The sequence below is a fragment of the Uloborus diversus genome, chromosome 3 (genome assembly GCF_026930045.1).
Source record: "Uloborus diversus isolate 005 chromosome 3, Udiv.v.3.1, whole genome shotgun sequence".
Classification (NCBI taxonomy): domain Eukaryota; kingdom Metazoa; phylum Arthropoda; class Arachnida; order Araneae; family Uloboridae; genus Uloborus; species Uloborus diversus.
The window spans coordinates 39986158-39999085 of record NC_072733.1 but is presented as its reverse complement, the minus strand read 5'-3'; positions in this window follow the sequence as shown (position 1 = coordinate 39999085).

The following is a 12928-nucleotide window of genomic DNA, read 5'->3' as shown; positions in this document are numbered from 1 at the left end:
TTTCATTGGAAATTACGAGAAGTAGGTTAAAGAGAAACGTTAAAAAAAAGAAAAAAAAAACACACTTTTTATTTTAGTTCTTATTACCCAGTATAAGGATACTTTTTGTTACGAATTTATAATGATAAATCTTTCTCTAAAGTGTGAATTTATTGTTATTTTTTTAATCATATGTCAGTTTTAGTAAAAATATTTACTAACAGAATATGTTTTGAAATCTTGAATATAATTTGATTACAATCCATTGCATTCATATATTTATGTTGAAAGTTTTTATTTTAAATCGTGAGTTTACTTTAGTGGGAATACATTTGTAAAAAATCAGATCTTTAAATTTCAAACTGTATCAAATATACAATCGTGTTTGAATTTCATATTGATTTTTTTTTAATTTGATGATTGCAAATCCATCTGCACTAATGACACATGAGCTCAGCGTAAAAGGCACTAGATAACTGGTCCCAAGGCATTAAAAACTAAAAAAAAAACTAAAAATATTTTGTATAAAACATTTTAGCTTTTAAAATCTATACATTCAAAGGTTGCTCCGAGATGTAATTACAAATTATTTTATTTTTAAGTTATATTTATATCTACATTCGGGGAAAAATTACGTCGCAGCAGGGACAAACTAAAAAATACCATTTAAAGGGGATACATGTTTCATCTACTTATTTTATAAGGATAGCAGCCACTACTTTTTTGGGTGCAATTAAGCATTTTAAGTCCTACATTAAAAGAAAACAGAAAAAATGGGATCACTAAAAATTTTCAACTGTCCCCTCAATAAAGTTTTAAAAGTTATTTTAATAAAAATTGGCGTGATTACAATTTAAAAAATTTCCCCTATATTTATCAAATATTTGTGCAATCAAGTAAATATATTCTTCTTTAATGTGAAAATAAAGTTAAAACACTGCGTAAGAAAGAATATTTCTTGGAGTAGAATTTTTGTTTCTAAGGGGGCAACTATTTTTTAATTCTTTTGCGAATCAACTGGATTATGTTATCAATGAGTATTTTGTTTTATTCTATATTTTTAAGTCCCTGTCTTACTATACAGTAGGGTGGGCGGAAAAAATTTAAATTATGCAGCAAAAATACTATACTGTGCAAAATTTTGCTGCATAATTTCAATACTGTGCAAAATGTCATGACTCTGAGTTAATGTCTTCTGCTAAGGCAAAATACTTGAATTTTTGAGGCTTTTTGAAAAAGATCAAATAAAGAGAAAATTTACAAAATATTTTAAATTCCTCAGAACTTTAAACTTTAGGGGGGGGGGGATTTTGTAACTTCCTAACCAAAAATGCGTTTCATACCTACAGACACGCAACTTTTGTTGGGTATTACAAACCAAGATTTCAACTTTTGTTTTGTTCGGTCCCCTTTTGTACACCCTCCCACTTTTTTTCTCAGTGAAGGAATAGCTCATAATACCCTTTAAAAATAAGTATTAAATGCTTTTTCTAACATGAATTCTGACGTGGGCAGGTAAAGGACAGTAACTGCACATTTTTCATTTTTTCAGTTTTTTTCTTGCATTTTTTTCATGGTTGTACGATAGCTTAATCGTAAAAGCTTGCTGATTTGGTTTCCGTTGAAAAAAACCTCTCTAATTCCAACATTTCTTTATTGTAAATATTGAATCCAAAACGCGTTTCTTCAAATATCTAGGAAATTCATTTCTGCAGATACTGCCATTTACCTGCCCTCTGCAGAATTATCAGTAGTAACTTCCTACAATACATTTTAAGTAAAAAAAGGAAAGAAGCTGAATGAGGGAAAAGTGTCCGCTTTCTTTAGCAAATCAATACTGTTTTTTTTTTTTCCAGGCTTCTAGGAATTAATATCCGCATTTTAATGGAAAAATATTAAGGGTAGATCGTAGGATTCAATTTTATATTTAAAACCCTTGACCAAACACAAGACATAAACAAAACATAAGGGGGCAACAGAACTTGTTTTACTCCTTTAAGCTTTGCTATAATATCTATAACTTACTTAAAACTGAATAAAACAACGAAAGTTTGTGAATTTTAGTAAATAAAATAATAAAAACAAATAACTGAAAAGATGAACAAAAAAGCACTAATGAAACTAATTATGACTAAAAAAACTGCGACGCATGCATCTACCTAAAAAACTAAGTATGGGACTGAAAACAAGTTCCAAATATGTAATCTTAAGTGCTTCAAGAAAAAAGAGCACGGCGCAGCGTGAAAGCTAAAATTACTCCTAATGAACTTTTCAGCTAATGTAAAGTAGAAAAAATAGTTCGATGCAGAAGCTTCTTTGAACCCAAAAATGTCATGATATTTTTAAAGCAAGAAAACCAAGTTAAACTGAGCACTTAAGAAAGTTTCGATAAGAAATAAAACTACATAAAGCATAAGGACAAAAAAGCGAAAGTTAAATTTAACGAGATTCCATTTCCGAACCTCAAAATTTATCTAAGGAAGTCGGATGCAGACATTACATGGGTAAGCATTTTTATTTCTTCTTTTTTCGCTCATCCATCTGTGAAACTTAATTTTAAAATTTAAGCAGACAGAGAGAAATCACTCGGTTTTTTTTTCCTTCTCGGCTTTTTTTTGTCCGAATATAACTTGGTTCCTTTGCAAGTTTAAAAATGATTATGGCAGAAAAGCACCGGCGAAGCGAGCAAAAATTCAAATGCATTCCTTCGGTCTTGTCCCAGCATCCGCGAAAGAAATGTTATTAATGCCCTCTTTTTTCATGGTTGATTTTTGATGCCAAAAGGTTTTTAAGCGTGAAAATTTTATGTTACTTTACGTAAGGATAAAAATGAAGTTTTTTTCCTTACATTAATTGTTACACGTTATCTAAAAGAAGAAAACATCCACTGGTGTATTTTAATTCTTTTCCGGCAGTCATGTTTTTAATGTCATACAATAAGTTCAACACATGCTTAATAAATTTTAATGCTGTTATTTGAATTAGATAAGGGGTGTATCATATGTATGTATCATATGTATGTATATATATATATATATATATATATATAGTATTATTCATATTAAGGATAAATATGATTACAATAATAGTCGCTAGTAAAACACATATAAAATTATGACAAATAAATTTTGTTTTATTTCTTCAGATTAAATGAATGCTTTTATCACTACAAGTTTCTTAGTGGCATACATGTAGTCCAGTCAATAGGTAGAAAAAAGCGGGCTTACCTTACAAAAAATGGGGTCAAAGATTTTATTTTTTAAATTTGTGTATACTAGTGCCAATATAAAAAAACCAAGTTATCCAACACGAAAGACCTCGGGAGAAGTTTTGGGGGCCGGAAACCCCCCCCAAAAATTGTGACTTTTTGTAGTATTTTCAAAATATCTCAAAAATGATTAAAATTACAAAAAAACTTCCAATGTTAAAGAGGATTAAATTTCCTTCAACTTTTGTCATTACAACATTTTCGTAGCATGAAAAGTCACACTTCTTCTGAACTCCCTCACGAAGTGCGTGAAAGCGCATCGGATAACGGAGGAAAAAAGGTGAAACACCGGCAGTCTGACCTTGGAAATCATTTGTCTTTCACAGCTGAGGGTAAATGCCTCCGTTCCCTTTAACTTAAACAAAACACCCCCATTCCATCCCCCCTTTTTTTACTCCAAATGAGATGAATCGACTCAATAGCCACTCATGTTGGTCACTTTAGCGTTTGAGCCAGAGTATGTTTTATCAATTTGTGTGTTCTGTATTACATTTTTTTCCCTAGAAATGAATACGCCTGACCAAGGTGTTTTATTATTATTATTATTTGCGAAATCAGTTTGCGTGAATACGAAATAAAGATTGTGAAGGAGAAGGGAATAGAAAATCTTCAAAGATGCAGTGCAAAACGGCAAAATGAAGAACATCAGCGTTTTTTGAAGTTCTTAAAAGAAGTGACAATTCATACTGCCTGTCACAAATGCTATATCAATGAGCAATCAATCTCTTCCCTTGAAGTAATGGTTGAACCTAACATGTTAACTAAATTCCTCAAGAAAGATTTCTAGCAAATTATAAAAACAAGAATAGTCTTATTCAACTTCTTGAGACATATTTCGAAGAGTGTGGCATTGAAGTCAGGCAGACTCAAGATGACGCCGACTTACTTACTACTCTTTCAAAGGCAAAAGAAATTGAAAAATTTGCTATAGTGGGCGAGAGGATATAGATCTGTTGGTGCTGATGACAGCTTTAGGACAGCCTTTCAGGTTTCAGCAACTTGTTCTTTTTAAAACCTGGAAGAGGGAATACTTGTGATTTGTTTTTTTCCCCACTAAATCTTTTAAGTTTGACCCCAGCAATATTCTTTTCATCCATGCGTTTAGTGGGTGTGATACGACTTCGGCAATCTTTGGCCAAGGCAAAATTAAGTTGTACAAAATAGTCAAAAAAGAAAAAAAAACTCCTGAAATTAAAGGAAGCTATTGAACTATTTAGGGACCCAATCTGTCATCATGATGCCTGATGCCTTAGCTGCAGCTGGAGAAAACATTTTGCAAATATTATACACAGGTGACGTAAAGTATTTGAACCTATCTTTGGATGCTTTATAATTTAATCTTTTTATAAAACTAGTACAGGGCTAAGATAAATCTTGCAAGGCTACCTCTAACGTGCGGAGAGGGGGGGGGATGCTTCACGTTATCACTCATATCGGTTCTACCACCAAATTCAAAGTTAGTTGGGCAACATAATTGATCCAGAGAAGTGGAGTTGGGAACGCAGAACGCAAGGTCTAATGCATGTTGACACGAAAAGAGATTCAGTTATTCAGAATCTTTTGAAGATTGTACCTTGTACCTGCAAGAAAAATTGTACTAGAGCCTGTTCTTGTCACAAGGCAGGTTTAAAATGCTCCAGCACGTGCAAACACTGCAGTGGCACAAATTGTGAAAATGTTGCAGAAATTTCATCTTTGGATGAGACTGCTGAAGAAGATGATTTGTTCCAGGAGCTTTTGGAATTACCGCAACAAGGAGATGAACAATTAAAGGACCACAGCTTCTTTCTACCCCCTACAGATTCTGAACCGGGAGAACCTGGACCTTCAAAACGGCTTCGAAGAAGATAAACAGCGTATTTTGTTGTCCTCTCTGTATTTGCTTTAAGGTCGAATGAATCTCTCTGTAATTTAGATCTGTATTATTTTGTCTGTAATTAATCTGTATTAAGCTTCTACAGTTGGATTTTCATTTTGAAAGGTAATTCTTTTCAGTTTTTCATGCATCAAAAAGTCTGCAGAATTTTTTCAAAGTGTTCATTATGTATTACTATTGTACCTTTATTTATGCATTATTATGTCTATTGTTGCTTATTATCACCCTAATATTTATTCATTCACATTTATATTTTCGAATATTGCATTTTCACTTGTAATAGAATAGATGGTACGAATTATGTGCATTAAATGAATGAGAAGATTATGTAATTCAATTACAAACTGCAATATAAATCATATGTTATTGGAGTCTAACTGAAGACTACCTCTGTCAGACTAGAAATATTAGTTTGTGAGCGGTGGGGGAGGGTTTATTATTATTATTGTATCGGAGCATAGGATGCATGACTGTGTTGATTGTTTGCTTATTAACTGCCTAATATTCATTACTTCACATTAATATTTAAAAATCGCATCCCTGTTTGCAATAATTAGACTAGAATGTACGAATTACATCCCTCAAATGAATGTATATATTGTGTAATCCAGTTATAAATAGCAATTTATCATCTATTATTGGAGTCTGATGAAGACTACCTCTGTCAGATCAGAAAAGTTAGTTCGTGAGCAGTGGGGAAGGTTTTTTTATTATTATTATTGCATCGTCGTATGTGCTTTAAATGAATGTGTATATATGTATTTCAGTTTCATAATACATCGTTAGTTTTTGGAGTCTAGTGGGAACTAATCTGTCAGCCAGAAATGCTACTCTGTGTCCAGCGGGGGGGGGGGGGGAAGGAAACTCAAACTACTCTAACTGTCGATAAACTCTCCGAAACTAAAGTTTCTATTCAAGTTCTAATAATTATAGCGCCTTGCATTCGGTGTGAAAGCTTTTTTTTTCGGAGTGGAGGAAAACTGCCTATTTTCAAAGAGCTATAGCGAGCTTGTTATTTGTGCTACAAAAAAGTTGTAAATGCAAAAGTTGTAGGAAATTTTATGTTCTTTAAACTTTATATTTAAAACTTTTTTCTAAGTTGAACCATTTCGGAGATATTTTGGAAAAAAACAAAAAAAGGCATACATTTTTGTGGTTTTTCGGCCCCCAAAAGTTCTCCCGGGGTCTTTCGTGTTGGATAACTTGGTTTTTCCATGTCGGCACCAATATGTACAAATTAAAAAAATAAAATCTTTGACCCCATTTTTTGCAAGGTAAAATGTATCTATTGACTGGACTAATGAGTTTAAAACAAACTTAAGAAGAGAAGGGGGATAAAAATAAAAACATGCTTAGGGTCAAAACATATTTTTAATGCAAAAACACTGCAAAACGTGTTTGGAAAATTTAACGTTGTAAATTTTTTGACATTTCAATTAAAACACATTATAAACGTTTAAGACTAATGTTAAATAAAAACATTTCTTCAAAAAATTGTAAATCTGTTAGCAATTCAAAACTTTTCCCGCTCTTAGTGAAGATTATCTGTAGTTATTCCGAGGAAATTCCTAACAGCCGGTGTTAGCTTTCAAATACCGTGAAACGATATGCTGAAGTGTTATGATATTTTTAGTCTTTATCTTTGCAGTAAATATTCCTAAATGACGTCTCCAAACTAGGATGGAACAGCAACATCTATATGTGATGAGCCGTTCGATATTTGCTTGCAATTTTGCCTTAGCTTCGGTTACAGGACAGTAACATAGCTCCCATTATAAATATTGTTTTAAATGGAACATATACATTCAATTATACAATTCATTGTACTGGTTTCTCACAAAATTGAGTCATTGACTTATTTCTCAATAACAAAGACGCTTTCACTACAAATCTGCTGAAAGCTTTTAGTCTCACATTTATTTACAAAATACATAAATAATCTTACAAAACTCAGGGTCTCTTGGTTAACACTAATTCATGTAGGGAGAGTATCATTGCTTTTCATATGGTAAAATGTTATATACATGAGTTTGTCAACTTTGTATCCACATCTTTTTTTCGTCATAAATATTTTTTTAGTTCGCACCTACTAAGTTTTTCATAATTAAAAATAAGTAAAAATAATGCTTTTATTATATTTGTTCATTGTTTTTGGTGTTTTACTCTCAAACTTATTTAAACTTTAAATAACTATAGTAACTACACATATTAAATGATTACATACGTATAGTAACAATGCACCGTATTATATAGTGACTTGCAACTTGCAGATATATCTTTAGAACGAATTCAAGTATAGTTGTAGAAGCTGAAAAGTACGTTTCCCACGAATTTAAAGCAAATTTAAGCTGCTGCAATTTTTATGGGCTTCAAAACGGTGAAAAAAATCGAAAAGATATATAAATAGAGCGATTTCGGTATGTTTTAAAATTTAGAAACACTTTAATGGTAATACACGACAACGAAACAACGAAAATGTGTTTGCAAACTACTTTGATGAAAATACGCATTGCGCACATATAGCCCAATCAATACACAACATATAGTTTTATTGATATATATATATATATAGATTTAAAATGAAAAAGAAAGGGAAAATTAAAAAGTTACTGAAGATTACCTACTATTAAATATATATATATATATATATATATATATATATATATATATATATATATATATATAAGACAGCTATCTTCATTTTCATCCTCCAAGAAACAATCCGATTACATATAATCAGGTTACCTAATAATGGCACCAGACACGATCACAAAGCTCCGCTTTCTCCTTAAATATTTTGCCGATAGCGTGGAAAGAAGCTGTATGGATAAAGTATATATTTTTATTGGGATGTGAAAACATAGACACAAAAGACTTAAGTACCCAAACTATATGAAAAAGATTCAAGTCATCTCAGCAGGAACTTATAATTCAAATGCGACGGCATTTTTATTAGTTCAGATTATTTTGCTTTAAAGAAGGAATTTTTATTTTCCGTGTTTAACTACTCGAATTTTAATGAAATTATTTTAAGTATCAAAGTGAAATATTTCTTTTATAAATACCACAATGTCAACTTGCAACTTTTTATGTAGGGGAATGTGGGGCAAAGTGAAATGGTTAAGATGACTGAGGTTTTTGAAAATGAACAAATTGGAAATTTATTTTAAAAATTTCAGTAAGTATAGAAAAAAATTATATTTTGTGTTTAAACTTACATTAAACAGCATTTTCTTTTTTTTTTTGGCAGAAAATTTTCGCCTTAAGAAAAAGTGTAAAATTCTCTTTTTTTTTCCTGTAAGGCGAAGTAAAAAATGAAATATTTTTTTAATGATATATTTTCTATTCGATTATAGAATATATTTTTGATCAAATGAAACAGTATATAAAAAGGTTTAATGAGTAAATAAAAAGATACTGAGACAAGTAAAAAAGTAAATGAAAAAAATAGGTGAATGAATGAATAAATCAGTCCATTACTAAGTGGAGGAATGTAAATGAATGAATTAATAAATGAATGCGTAAATGATTTAGTAAATAAATGAGCGATTAACAAAAAAAACTGCTTCAATTTGCCCCATCCACTTTGCTCGGCATGCACTTGATTAATTGTAGAAAATATTTAAAATACAAATAAGCTAAATATTAACTAAATACATATTTCACAGAGTATTAGAAGGTCCCAATTAATATTTGAAATGATAGTAACTCAAACTTTATAATTTTTAAATAATAAAAATAATTTTTGACTTGCAACAAAATATTACAATATAAATATCAATTTTAAAAAATTGCCTGTGTTATCATTATGCTTTAATCATAGAAGGTACAGATTACATGTGCTACTATATAGTTAAAATATTACCAGATACGTGGAGCCAAAAGCAGAATAATTACTTCACTGTTTAACTTGGCCCGGCTATTTCACTTTCCCCCTCATTCCCCTACTTTTCATAAGTTTTCCTCATAAAATGGCAATATCGCATCAATATAGGGATGTTTTAAAAATGTAATTTATAAGAAATGTTCACCTAAACTTGCAAGTTTTGTTCCATCGTTTATATTTAAACGCATCACCTTTTATCATTACATATCAATACAAACAATATAATCACGGACAGAATTCAGTATGAGTAGACATTTGTTTTTACCCGACCGCGTGTGCGCGACGCAAAGGAGGGTAATGTGTTTATAGGTCTACCTATGTATGTTTGTTCGGGGCGTTGTGGCGTGGTAAAGGCTAAACGCCTTGGTCAATTTTGGTAATTCTTACGTCAATCGATTTGTCTTAACCTTGCGAGAGTCACTAAACACATGACAGTAATCAAAATTTACCAAGACAACAACCATTTGCCATTCTGCCAGTTCGGTTTCGTGTCGCACGCTACATACGTGCGACACAACGTGCGACAAACGCAGGTAGCTTTCACTGCCTGAATTTTTTGTATACTAAGTCTACTAATTGGGGTCTCAATGACCGAGTGGTCTAAGCGATTGCTTCTCACACTTGAGGCGGTGGTTCTGACTCTCACCCTCGTTCAAAATGTACTTTCCCTTCTTTCTGGTGTAAATAATTTCATGTGTTGTTTATATGTATTCTGTACGGTAATAAAAATATTTAATGCGTAAGGGAGACAAGACACTCAGATTGTAGTCCTCATCAAAATAAACCCGTGCAATAAGCACCAAAAGAAAGAAAGTCTACTAATTCGATTTTCCTCTTTAATATGTTGCATTTGTTTTTTTTTCCCGATTCAGGGGACTAAGTTTCGCGACGTGTACTTTCTTGAGTTTTGCGAGAAAGATTTGACTGACGATGTTTCTTAGCTCGCGTCATCATGAGTTATACAAGCTGTTTATATGGCTGTGCTGTGGTGTGGTTGACTTAAGTTCGCGCATTTTTTGCTGAAGGTCAAGCACATGTAGATTTAAGCCGAGTTGTGTCACTAGAGGGATTAATTATCAGTAGTTTAGACCACCGCAAGTTACTTAATAAACCTCACGATACAAACTCTCTCAATGAAATGACATGTACCGTCTTATAATCATAATAACGTAGTCAATGAAAATTAACTAAAAAGCGTAAAATAAAAAAAATAAATAAAAACAAAAAACCCAACCAAAAAAACTTAAAAAAAAATGTATAATCCCAGTGGTTTAAAATGTTATTAAGTACTACGGAATAACTACACCATTGAAATAATTTTAGAATCTTACACAGATAAGACAAATTATAAATTCAAAAGCAGAGTAGAAGGATCAACAGACGAGGCTCCTTCAAATATTGCGGGGTTCTTTGATTGGTCAAAAAAGAATGTGCCCCGATTGTTGAACCTTCTATTCTGCTTTTAAATTTATGATTTGTCTTACCTGTGTATGATTATAAAACTAATTCAATGGTGTAGTTATTCAGTAATACTTCATAACATTCTAAACTACTGGGATTATACATTTTTCTTTTTAGTTTTTTTTTTTTTTTTTGGTTTTTACGCAGTCGGAGTTTTTGTTTTTATTTAATCATTTTTACTTCTTTTAAAAAAGAAAGGAAGATTGTATTCGCGAAAAAAATTTCACCCAAAAATCGGCCTTAATTTCCATTTTGCTTACCCCCAAATGAATGTTGAGTTTTTTTTTTTTTAACCCGACCACGCGTGGATATGTGCCTAGGAAGGTACAGACACCCGAAATATCCATTTTGACGATCCCCGAGTAAATTACAACGAGTTTTCTCGTGACGTCCGTATGTCCGTATGTATGTATGTGCGTATATGCGGATGTGCGTATATGCGTATGTATGTCGCATAACTCAAGAACGGAATGTCCTAGAAAGTTGAAATTTGGTACGTAGACTCCTAGTGGGGTCTCGTTGTGCACCTTCTTTTTTGGTTGCATTCGGATGCTCCAAAGGGAGTCTTTTGCTCCTTTTTGGGGGGAAATCATTGTTAATTTCGATGTAAACGCAAGTGGTGTTATAATTTGGCGGACACTTGGCGATATATCGCCAGTCTTTCGGTCGCCAAGTTTTGTCGCCAACTTTGCGACAAATTTAGCAATTTTTTTTAAATCTGGTTTCAATTTGGCTACTGTTGGTGATATTTAGAGAGTAAACAATTGAATCATATTAAAACTGCCAATAATGAGAAAATGACATTAAATTGGAGTAAAAGGAAGTCATGTGATGCGCACATCAGCTCGTTATTGAATATTTTAAAGCGTAATATTCTTACATTGATGTATTTAGATTTCTTTTAAAGCATTTGTTTTTCTATCGTATTTAGAATAATTTTAGCTCTTTCTGAATAAAACTTTTATTAGCGAAATATGGTACCATGATAGTGTACATTATTATTTAATAGTATACATTTTTATTTTTGTCACAAATGACAATTAGTTAAGCTTGGACAGAGGGGAAAAATAATTCTTGTTATCTTTTGAAAATACTTGTACAAATATTTAAAAGTTCAAAGAGAGTGTATTCAAGGAAGTATTTTAATTGTATAAACCAAACTGCACATTTTTTAAAGTCAATGCATGATAAATAACGGCATCTAGAATGCAAGTTAGTGCATTACTTTCAATTTAGACAACAATTGCGTACGGCATTAAATAAACAAAATCAAACTTCCACAAAGAGTTGGTTTGCATTGACTCATAAACGATTACATAATAGGTACTGTCAAACCACGATAAGAAAATTCCCTATACTTATAGGGAATCAAGCTCATCATTGCTGGTAGTATTTTTGATATACTTCTTATCAGAAAGAAAGCGGGTTGGTCCAAACTAGTATTAGTTCTAGCAGGTTAATACACGAGTAAAAACGAGTGTTATATTCGAAATTCCTACGCCTGATTAAAAGCCAGTTTGTTGTATTTCCGCCATAAACGACAGTGTCGAATAAACCTGAGATTATTCATATTAAAATGCATCTAAAACTCTAGTGCACCTTTTTCTAACCAAAATAATTGTATCTATGAAACAGCCTTTTTTGAATTGAACTGTCTTAATACAAAATCATATAAGAAAATAATGCGTCGGTAAAATACATACAGGCTTTAGTCAATAAAATAGTTCAATATTATCAATGAAAGAAGTAAATTACATGGATAACAAGAGTTGAGAAGCATTACGAGCAAAATGATATATTCATAAATATATCATGAGGACGATACAGGTCATGGTAGCTGATATTTATTAATGACTTTTTAACATAATACTAACATAACTTACTGTTTAATAAGCAGCAAGTGATAAATTCGCTTTTTCAATCACTACTAATGCAGAACCAATAATTACTAACTATAATTATTTTGTATGACAGTTAGCTAAAATTGTTATTCAAAATATTATCTATTTTTAAATGATGTTAGATTAGTTGATGACTGCATTTCAGTTTTGCTCGTAATGCTTCTCAACTCTTGTTATCCATGTAATTTACTTCTTTCATTGATAATATTGAACTATTTTATTGACTAAAGCCTGTATGTATTTTACCGACGCATTATTTTCTTATATGATTTTGTATTAAGACAGTTCAGTTCAAAAAAGGCTGTTTTCGCGGATAAATCCACAGCTTTGTAACTTGAACTGGAATACAGATCTTTTTAGTTGTTTTAAGCGTAAAAGTTCGATAATAATAAAAAAAAAAAATCAAGCGTAAAACGCACGTTTAGGTCTGTGTTTGTCATCCATTTGTTCGGTGTCTTCATAATTAACTACACCATAAAATATATTTAAGAGAAATTAATCCCAAAATGGTTAATATTTCAAATTAAAAAAAAATCCTACTGCATCATTGCTTTAAA